This window comes from Pagrus pagrus (genome assembly GCF_965226575.1).
Source record: "Pagrus pagrus genome assembly, contig: HAP1_SCAFFOLD_291, whole genome shotgun sequence".
In the NCBI taxonomy this organism is placed as follows: Eukaryota; Metazoa; Chordata; class Actinopteri; order Spariformes; family Sparidae; genus Pagrus; species Pagrus pagrus.
Window position 1 is genome coordinate 62,234 of NW_028175172.1, and position 10,882 is coordinate 73,115.

At 41.9% G+C, this 10,882-nt stretch overlaps 1 long non-coding RNA gene across 1 annotated transcript; it reads left to right on the forward strand.

Annotated features, from left to right (window-relative positions):
• LOC311254090 lies at positions 1–6,269 on the forward strand. The gene is made up of 3 exons (XR_014622192.1): positions 1–63; positions 3,199–3,586; positions 5,074–6,269. It is a non-coding gene; the product is annotated as an uncharacterized lncRNA (long non-coding RNA).
• The last annotated feature ends 4,613 nt before the right edge of the window (positions 6,270–10,882 follow it).

Consider the following 10,882-nt stretch of genomic DNA (forward strand, 5'->3'; position numbering starts at 1 on the left):
CTGGTAACGTGTGAGGAGGAAAGAGAAAACTGACAGACTCCGTGTTGAAGGACAGACGGGACGGTAACATTGACTCAAATATCCTTTTATTTTACTTGTTGAGTAGTTTTGGGACCACAACGAAAAAGTATAATACATCGGGAATGGTACATTATTTTGGTTTGGTTTGATTTAGATTGCATTAAGGTGTTTGTGGGCCCAGAGTGTGTGTTTAAGTAACGTTGAAGTTGATAAATTGAGATTTTCTGAAGTAATCCATTTGAGGATGTGTTAAAAACAGTGTTAAAAGTTTTTTGTCTGTGTATATAATACAATGTAAAATTTTTCTTTAAAAAAAAGGAATAATTTATTTATAGTATTTCCTGGAAAAAAAGGGGACAGTAATATTTTAATTTCATTTTTTTGTTATATTGGAAAAGGTGGGAGAGAGAGACAAATACAAAAGTATTTGCAAATGTGTATTAATGTCTCTGTACGTATTTAGATATGTGTGTTCGTGTTGACATTTGTATGTATGTGTTCAGATCTGTGTGTCCGTGTTTACGTTATTTTGGTTTGGGTATATATTTAGGTGTAGGATTTAGATTGTATTAAGGTGTGTGTTTAGTGAGGGTTTTTTTTTTTGCCCTTAAACGTGTCAAGTGAATAAGGAATTAAGGTGTTTGTGGGCCCAGAAAGTGTATTTAAGTAACTGTGAAGTTGATAAAGTGAAATTTAGATTAACTTTATCATTGTTAAGTGAGACATTGGAGCATGCATGCAATCATCTTCTGATGATTGTATGCCCTGAGCTCAGGCTCACAACCTCACGCTGCCTGGCTGCTGTTGAGAGGCAGATCACAATGGATTCTCGATTGTTTGCTGTCAGTTAGGTTCATGTTTTAGCAGAATGTGAACAAAATATGAACTTTTAGTTACAGTAAGTTTAGGGTAACGATCATCTGTTAGTGTCACCCCAATACATCGGGAATGGTACATTATTTTGGTTTGGTTTGATTTAGATTGCATTAAGGTGTTTGTGGGCCCAGAGTGTGTGTTTAAGTAACGTTGAAGTTGATAAATTGAGATTTTCTGAAGTAATCCATTTGAGGATGTGTTAAAAACAGTGTTAAAAGTTTTTTGTCTGTGTATATAATACAATGTAAAATTTTTCTTTAAAAAAAAGGAATAATTTATTTATAGTATTTCCTGGAAAAAAAGGGGACAGTAATATTTTAATTTCATTTTTTTGTTATATTGGAAAAGGTGGGAGAGAGAGACAAATACAAAAGTATTTGCAAATGTGTATTAATGTCTCTGTACGTATTTAGATATGTGTGTTCGTGTTGACATTTGTATGTATGTGTTCAGATCTGTGTGTCCGTGTTTACGTTATTTTGGTTTGGGTATATATTTAGGTGTAGGATTTAGATTGTATTAAGGTGTGTGTTTAGTGAGGGGTTTTTTTTTGCCCTTAAACGTGTCAAGTGAATAAGGAATTAAGGTGTTTGTGGGCCCAGAAAGTGTATTTAAGTAACTGTGAAGTTGATAAAGTGAAATTTAGATTAACTTTATCATTGTTAAGTGAGACATTGGAGCATGCATGCAATCATCTTCTGATGATTGTATGCCCTGAGCTCAGGCTCACAACCTCACGCTGCCTGGCTGTTGTTGAGAGGCAGATCACAATGGATTCTCGATTGTTTGCTGTCAGTTAGGTTCATGTTTTAGCAGAATGTGAACAAAATATGAACTTTTAGTTACAGTAAGTTTAGGGTAACGATCATCTGTTAGTGTCACCCCAATACATCGGGAATGGTACATTATTTTGGTTTGGTTTGATTTAGATTGCATTAAGGTGTTTGTGGGCCCAGAGTGTGTGTTTAAGTAACGTTGAAGTTGATAAATTGAGATTTTCTGAAGTAATCCATTTGAGGATGTGTTAAAAACAGTGTTAAAAGTTTTTTGTCTGTGTATATAATACAATGTAAAATTTTTCTTTAAAAAAAAGGAATAATTTATTTATAGTATTTCCTGGAAAAAAAGGGGACAGTAATATTTTAATTTCATTTTTTTGTTATATTGGAAAAGGTGGGAGAGAGAGACAAATACAAAAGTATTTGCAAATGTGTATTAATGTCTCTGTACGTATTTAGATATGTGTGTTCGTGTTGACATTTGTATGTATGTGTTCAGATCTGTGTGTCCGTGTTTACGTTATTTTGGTTTGGGTATATATTTAGGTGTAGGATTTAGATTGTATTAAGGTGTGTGTTTAGTGAGGGGTTTTTTTTTGCCCTTAAACGTGTCAAGTGAATAAGGAATTAAGGTGTTTGTGGGCCCAGAAAGTGTATTTAAGTAACTGTGAAGTTGATAAAGTGAAATTTAGATTAACTTTATCATTGTTAAGTGAGACATTGGAGCATGCATGCAATCATCTTCTGATGATTGTATGCCCTGAGCTCAGGCTCACAACCTCACGCTGCCTGGCTGTTGTTGAGAGGCAGATCACAATGGATTCTCGATTGTTTGCTGTCAGTTAGGTTCATGTTTTAGCAGAATGTGAACAAAATATGAACTTTTAGTTACAGTAAGTTTAGGGTAACGATCATCTGTTAGTGTCACCCCAATAGTGACACGCTCAATGTGTAGATTGTACTGCTACAGCAGCCAGGCAGCGTCAGTTCAGGGCAAAGGAAAATGACAGACAAATCTTTTCTACACTTGCGGATCGCGACACTGAACACACACACACACACAGATCTGAATACCCACACAAAGATCTGAATACACACACACAGTTTGAGATGCACATTTGCAAATAGTTTTGCAACAATTAGAACTCCATACCTCCCACACAAAGGAGGAAGCTACATAAAACCCGAGAGAGATATAGAGAGTCAGATGTCACTGCATGTCACACATTAAGAAATGTTTCAATGTAAAGACTAAGACTCATTTATTTCTGTTTATTGATACTGTCATTTTTCTCATTATTACTTATTGTTCTATTACTGTTTATTATTTTAAACATGCACACGAACACACAGATAATTATTGTCTTATTTTATTTTTCTTAAATTTTACTCTATTTATTTATATTAACTTATGAAGTGTATTTTTGTCCTGTTTAATTGACTCTGCGGCGGGTGCTTGTGTACTTGTGTTGTGTTATTTGTGCTGCTTTCTTTTCACTATTTTATAACTTGTGTGTTTCAGGTATGACAGAGAAGAGAGAGGAAAACAAATGTGGTGCAGTTGTAGGACGACTGGTTCCCAACCCAGTCAGCTCCTCACCACGCAGCGGTAGCCACCACGGACGCCTGAGTTAACAACGTCAACTAGCCAACGGCGTTAGCCGAGCAGCTGGCCCACGAGAGAGAACCCAGTCCCCCGACTACAACGGCGGAGAGGAGCAGAGGATCCGGTGGACAGGTGCTGACGGCGTTAGCCTAGCAGCTGGCCCACGAGAGACAGCCCAGTCTCCCTGCTCGTGTGAGAGCTAAGCTTGTGAGAAACCACAATGGAGGAAGAGGGGGGTGTCAGACTTTGCGGGCGCGGCAACATACCACCACTGCCCCCAGTCATACTAACTGTCATGTTGCTGGTAAGTTGGTAAATTGAAATTTTCTGAAGTAATCCATTTGAGGATTATAGTGTTGAAGTTTTGTCACACCAAATGTCTGTGCATATAGTACTGTGTAAAGTGTGTACACACACACCCACACAGAAACATGTCCTCACAATTGATGTCTTATTTTATTTTCTTCAATTTTTACTCTATTTATATATGTATATATTAACTCATGAAGTGTATTTGTGTTCTGTTTAATTGACTCTTTGCGCTTTAGCAACACAGTCTCTGTGACATTCATGCAAATAAAGTAAATTTGAATTGAGAGTGAGAGAGACAGAGAGACAGAGAGAGCTGACACATAGATTTAATGACAATGACAATGACATTGTTGATCATGTTAACAATATGCTGAGCCTTAGACAGATTTGTATTATGTTCGCATTTGAAGTTGTTATGGAATGCAATGTGAATAAAATAAAAAAGTACGGTGTGATTTCTTCATTATACACCAGTAGACACCACATGGATATACAAGAGTCTAAGGAGGAAGTCAAAGGAGGAAGCTACATAAAACCCGAGAGAGAGAGAGAGAGAGAGAGAGAGAGAGAGAGAGAGAGAGAGAGTCAGATGTCACTGCATGTCACACATTAAGAAATATTTCAATGTAAAGACTGAAAGACTCATTTATTTCTGTTCCCTTTTGCTACACTTCTGCCGCGGCAGATCTGCAAATGCGTGCCATGATCCGCAAGTGTAGAAAAAAGTCATCTGTGACTTTCCTTTGCCCTGAGCTCAGGCTCACAACCTCACGCTGCCTGGCTGCTGTTGAGACACAGACCACAATGGATTCTCGATTGTTTGCTGTCAGGTAAAGCAACACTAGGTAACTTCCCAGAGAGGGTAGGTACATACCTGACGTAAAGAAGTCTAGTGCGACCTGGCATTGGCATTGGTTTACAAAAAATCCAAGTAGCTGCTGGCTAAATCCACCGATGAATAAACGTGTCTTAAAGCAGGTCGCACTAGACTTCTTTATGTCAGGTATGTACTGTACCTACCCGCTCTGGGAAGTTACACAGTGCGGTTTCTGCCGCCGTGACCCCAGCCAAGCTGCAGAGGCGTCATCATTCATCATATTAACCATTATTCTACCACATAACTGAGTTTAGAAATATTATTTTAAGGTCGAAAAACTACCTAGTGTTGCTTTAAGTTCATGTTTTAGCAGAATGTGAAAACAATATGAACTTTTACTTACAGTAACTTATTAGTAATACTTATTCTCATTATTACTTATTATTCTATTACTGTTTATTATTTTAAACATGCACACGAACACACAGACAATTATTGTCTTTTTTATTTTTCTTAAATTTTACTCTATTTTTATATGTTTATATTAACTTATGAAGTGTATTTTTGTCCTGTTTAATTGACTCTGTGGTGGGTGCTTGTGTACTTGTGTTGTGTTATTTGTGCTGCTTTCTTTTCACTATTTTATAACTTGTGTGTTTCAGGTATGACAGAGAAGAGAGAGGAAAACAAATGTGGTGCAGTTCTAGGACGACTGGTTCCCAACCCAATCAGCTCCTTACCACGCAGTGGTAGCCACCACGGACGCCTGAGTTAACAACGTCAACTAGCCAACGGCGTTAGCCGAGCAGCTGGCCCACGAGAGACAGCCCAGTCTCCCTACGACACGGCGGAGAGGAGCAGAGGATCCGGTGGGTAGGCGCTGATGGCATTAGCCTAGCAGCTGGCCCACGAGAGACAGCCCAGTCTCCCTACGACGACGGTGGAGAGGAGCAGAGGATCCGGTGGGTAGGCGCTGATGGCATTAGCCTAGCAGCTGGCCCACGAGAGACAGCCCAGTCTCCCTACGACACGGCGGAGAGGAGCAGAGGATCCGGTGGGTAGGCGCTGATGGCATTAGCCTAGCAGCTGGCCCACGAGAGACAGCCCAGTCTCCCTACGACGACGGTGGAGAGGAGCAGAGGATCCAGTGGACAGGCGCCGATGGCGTTAGCCAAGCAGCTGACCCTCCAACTGACTGCCGCAGTGGCCGCATGACGGACTGTGGACTCAGGGAGTGTGTCACCTTGCCTACTCCAAAGATACCCTGCTAGCCCTGTGGGACAAAAACAGCGCACCCTCTGACCATCTCCCTGCTCGTGTGAGAGCTAAGCTGGTGAGAAACCACAGTGGAGGAAGAGGGGGTGTCAGACTTTGCGGACGCGGCAACATACCACCACTGCCCCCAGTCATACTAACTGTCAGGTTGCTGGTAAGTGGGTAAATTGAGATTTTCTGAAGTAATCCATTTGAGGGTTTTTGTCTGTGCATATGGTACTGTGTAAAGTGTGTACACACACACCCACACAGAAACATGTCCTCACAATTGATGTCTTATTTTATTTTCTTCAATTTTTACTCTATGTATATATGTATATATTAACTCATGAAGTGTATTTGTGTTCTGTTTAATTGACTCTTTGCGCTTTAGCAACACAGTCTCTGTGACATTCATGCAAATAAAGTAAATTTGAATTGAGAGTGAGAGAGACAGAGAGACAGAGAGAGCTGACACATAGATTTAATGACAATGACAATGACATTGTTGATCATGTTAACAATATGCTGAGCCTTAGACAGATTTGTATTATGTTCGCATTTGAAGTTGTTATGGAATGCAATGTGAATAAAATAAAAAAGTACGGTGTGATTTCTTCATTGTACACCAGTAGACACCACATGGATATACAAGAGTCTAAGGTATCCAGGGGCCATCAAGTATCTCAATGATTTCTTCAAGTACACAGGAATATTCAGGTGGGCTGTCAAAGTCTTCATGTAACCATAGTAAGGGCTGTAGTAGGCTGTTTGTGTCGCTCCAATCAACATTGGTTTCGGGGAAGTTCGTCAGCATCTCGTCAAACAGAAAGATGTCAGTGTTCATACACAGTAATTCGCTTTCGCGATACTCTGTCTTTGTATCATTGGACTGCATTGTCACGTCAGTCTGGACACCACTGTTATCATCTGCCATCCCTCAGTGGAATTGGAGTTTGGGTCTCTGGTGATCAGAGAAAGTGTTTGTTTATTCAGTCACAAATCACACACACACACAGGATATAATGTAGACGGTTCTGCTGTATAATTAGCAGGGGAATACATCACTGCATGTCACAAATGAATAGTCACTGAGCCTGTATCTGGTCAGGATCTGTCTCGCCTTTCTATGTCTGACAGTACAGATATATTCTGCTAATTCTCTCTCAAAAATAATTGTGAGTGTGTGTGAGTCTTAAAGACACAAAAAATAAGATCAACAAAAAGTAAACATACCATGTGGTCAATGTTTGACAGTTGAGGTGGAGGCAGAGATGCACTTTCTTACTTTTCTCTAACACTTACAGACAGATTCACCTCCTGTTACGTGAAACAGCATAGATTTGCCAATGCAAACAGTACAGCATCAAGTCATCAAAAAATATCATAGGCAGATGGCATATGGAAACCTATATTGTTACGCGTAACCGGAGGTGAATCTGTCTGCAATCTAACTTTGTCCAAGTAGTATCATTCGTTCCAATTGACACGAAATTGTCCAACCTATGCTGTAAGTGAGTCTGGCTGTAATCAAACTTTCCCCAGGTCAACAAAAACTATCATAGGCAGAAGGCATAGGGAAACCTGTGCAGTTACGCGCAGTGTCCCACCTATGCTGTAGTGTTACGCGTAACTGCTGTTTGATTACAGCCAGACTCACTTACAGCATAGGTTGGATGATTTCTTGTCAATTGGAACGAATGACACCACTTGGATAACATTGTTTCAGATGGACCGAATGATTTCCGTTGGATAATGTGAACCTTGCTGCTACGCGTAACCGGAGGTGAATCTGTCTGCAATCTAACTTTGTCCAAGTAGTATCATTCGTTCCAATTGACACGAAATTGTCCAACCTATGCTGTAAGTGAGTCTGGCTGTAATCAAACTTTCCCCAGGTCAACAAAAACTATCATAGGCAGAAGGCATAGGGAAACCTGTGCAGTTACGCGCAGTGTCCCACCTATGCTGTAGTGTTACGCGTAACTGCTGTTTGATTACAGCCAGACTCACTTACAGCATAGGTTGGATGATTTCTTGTCAATTGGAACGAATGACACCACTTGGATAACATTGTTTCAGATGGACCGAATGATTTCCGTTGGATAATGTGAACCTTGCTGCTACGCGTAACCGGAGGTGAATCTGTCTGCAATCTAACTTTGTCCAAGTAGTATCATTCGTTCCAATTGACACGAAATTGTCCAACCTATGCTGTAAGTGAGTCTGGCTGTAATCAAACTTTCCCCAGGTCAACAAAAACTATCATAGGCAGAAGGCATAGGGAAACCTGTGCAGTTACGCGCAGTGTCCCACCTATGCTGTAGTGTTACGCGTAACTGCTGTTTGATTACAGCCAGACTCACTTACAGCATAGGTTGGATGATTTCTTGTCAATTGGAACGAATGACACCACTTGGATAACATTGTTTCAGATGGACCGAATGATTTCCGTTGGATAATGTGAACCTTGCTGCTACGCGTAACCGGAGGTGAATCTGTCTGCAATCTAACTTTGTCCAAGTAGTATCATTCGTTCCAATTGACACGAAATTGTCCAACCTATGCTGTAAGTGAGTCTGGCTGTAATCAAACTTTCCCCAGGTCAACAAAAACTATCATAGGCAGAAGGCATAGAGAAACCTGTGCAGTTACGCGCAGTGTCCCACCTATGCTGTAGTGTTACGCGTAACTGCTGTTTGATTACAGCCAGACTCACTTACAGCATAGGTTGGATGATTTCTTGTCAATTGGAACGAATGACACCACTTGGATAACATTGTTTCAGATGGACCGAATGATTTCCGTTGGATAATGTGAACCTTGCTGCTACGCGTAACCGGAGGTGAATCTGTCTGCAATCTAACTTTGTCCAAGTAGTATCATTCGTTCCAATTGACACGAAATTGTCCAACCTATGCTGTAAGTGAGTCTGGCTGTAATCAAACTTTCCCCAGGTCAACAAAAACTATCATAGGCAGAAGGCATAGAGAAACCTGTGCAGTTACGCGCAGTGTCCCACCTATGCTGTAGTGTTACGCGTAACTGCTGTTTGATTACAGCCAGACTCACTTACAGCATAGGTTGGATGATTTCTTGTCAATTGGAACGAATGACACCACTTGGATAACATTGTTTCAGATGGACCGAATGATTTCCGTTGGATAATGTGAACCTTGCTGCTACGCGTAACCGGAGGTGAATCTGTCTGCAATCTAACTTTGTCCAAGTAGTATCATTCGTTCCAATTGACACGAAATTGTCCAACCTATGCTGTAAGTGAGTCTGGCTGTAATCAAACTTTCCCCAGGTCAACAAAAACTATCATAGGCAGAAGGCATAGAGAAACCTGTGCAGTTACGCGCAGTGTCCCACCTATGCTGTAGTGTTACGCGTAACTGCTGTTTGATTACAGCCAGACTCACTTACAGCATAGGTTGGATGATTTCTTGTCAATTGGAACGAATGACACCACTTGGATAACATTGTTTCAGATGGACCGAATGATTTCCGTTGGATAATGTGAACCTTGCTGCTACGAATCATCACAGTGCAATCAGGGTGGATGTTGTGTAAATGACTATGAATGACCATGTCAGCAGTGGGTGGACTTCCAACTACTGTAAAGTCAAAACAGCTTCCTTTAAGCCAACCCACGTTAGGTGCATAAGTAGGGCATGTAAAAGGGACTACGTGAGACACATCAACATCACAGTCCTTCTGTCTCTGAAGGGAGAGGTACTCACTTGTGCTCTTCTCATCACACTGAAGGTCACAGCACACTCACTGCGCACAGCCTGGATGACTTACAACTGGGGTTCTATTGGATATTGAGTGACTTTCCACGAACAGCGCTACACGATGAAGGACAATACTCGCTTCATTGTGACGGATCGCCCGCCGTGGTATTCCAAGTCTGCTCACAATAACGTTTTCGAGTGTGAAAGTGCACTGGGACTGTTCGAGAAGGTGGTCGACCTGATGATATGCAAGGAGGGTGAACTGTCTGACAGGGAGAAGATGTACAATCCGAAGAATGTCTACAAGATCATCAGGGACAAGGTGATTCGGGACGCCGATGCTATTCCACAAAAGCCGTCACACTCTCTGTTGCTTGCGCTAATGGACCTTGTGGACATCGCAGGTGGAAACGACTTTGAGTCTACGGCTGGTGTAGACAGGGCTGGTGTCAAACACGTGCTGCTGGCTTTAGATAACTACACCACCTTTTTTGTACCGAATAAAGACTTGATAAGCGCCAGCGGCAAGAAAGTAATCCCTGTGGTCACCCAGTACTCTGCACAACAAAACGTCGTGTTCCGTGACGGCAAAAGGTCTATGGTCGGCACCTACCTTGTCGGGATTAAAACAATGGACAAAGGGGGCAGTGGAAAGTCGCACTTTGTGCAAGAGGTGCTGTTTGTCCCTGGAGTCGAAAGCCTCGAGGTGTTGAAACGGGTTACGCATAACAAGTTTGAATTTTGGGACATGGCCCTTGAGGTCCCCACACACAAGACAGCCCTGACTCCGTCTTTCCAACAAATCAAACCCTTCCAGTTGCTAGTGTGCACAGATGATAAAACCTTGTCATCTACCCAGCACACTGACGCGCTGACCTCTCGCATGGAAGATGTACACCCCATGTGCTGTGTGCTTAGTACTGTACCAGCTGAAACGAAGAAGAAACGTGATATGAGTGTGGATTGTTTCACAGAACAAGAGGTGAGATGTAACCTGAAGTGCTTCACGTACAAGAACGGTGGCGCTCGTACTGTGTACTTTAGACGGACCGGAAAGCTCGTAGATGGCAATCGGGTCAACTTGGTGCCTGTTGTTGCCCTGAGAAAGAGTCAGGCTGAGGCCCGTGAGCTGTACGTGTCTACCACATTAAGGTTTTTCAGGGCTGTCAAGCGATGCTGCGTCGTCAAGGGTACTGGAGAGTTAGTGAGCTGTTGGAATGCTACACTGCAGGAGTTTGACAGAGATACCTTCATCGCCGGACCCGAAATGTATCAGGAGATATACAACCCTGCATTGACAGCCTTCATCAAGCGTGTGAATCCAAACAGTTGGTGTAATTATTTACCCCAGCATGTGGAGAGCGCCATTGCAGACCCTACAATGGCCGAGATGGTGGAATGGGCCATTAGGTTCATGGACAACAAGATCCCCAATGCGTTTGCAGTGGCAGAGCTGTTATTTTGCCCGATTGAGAAG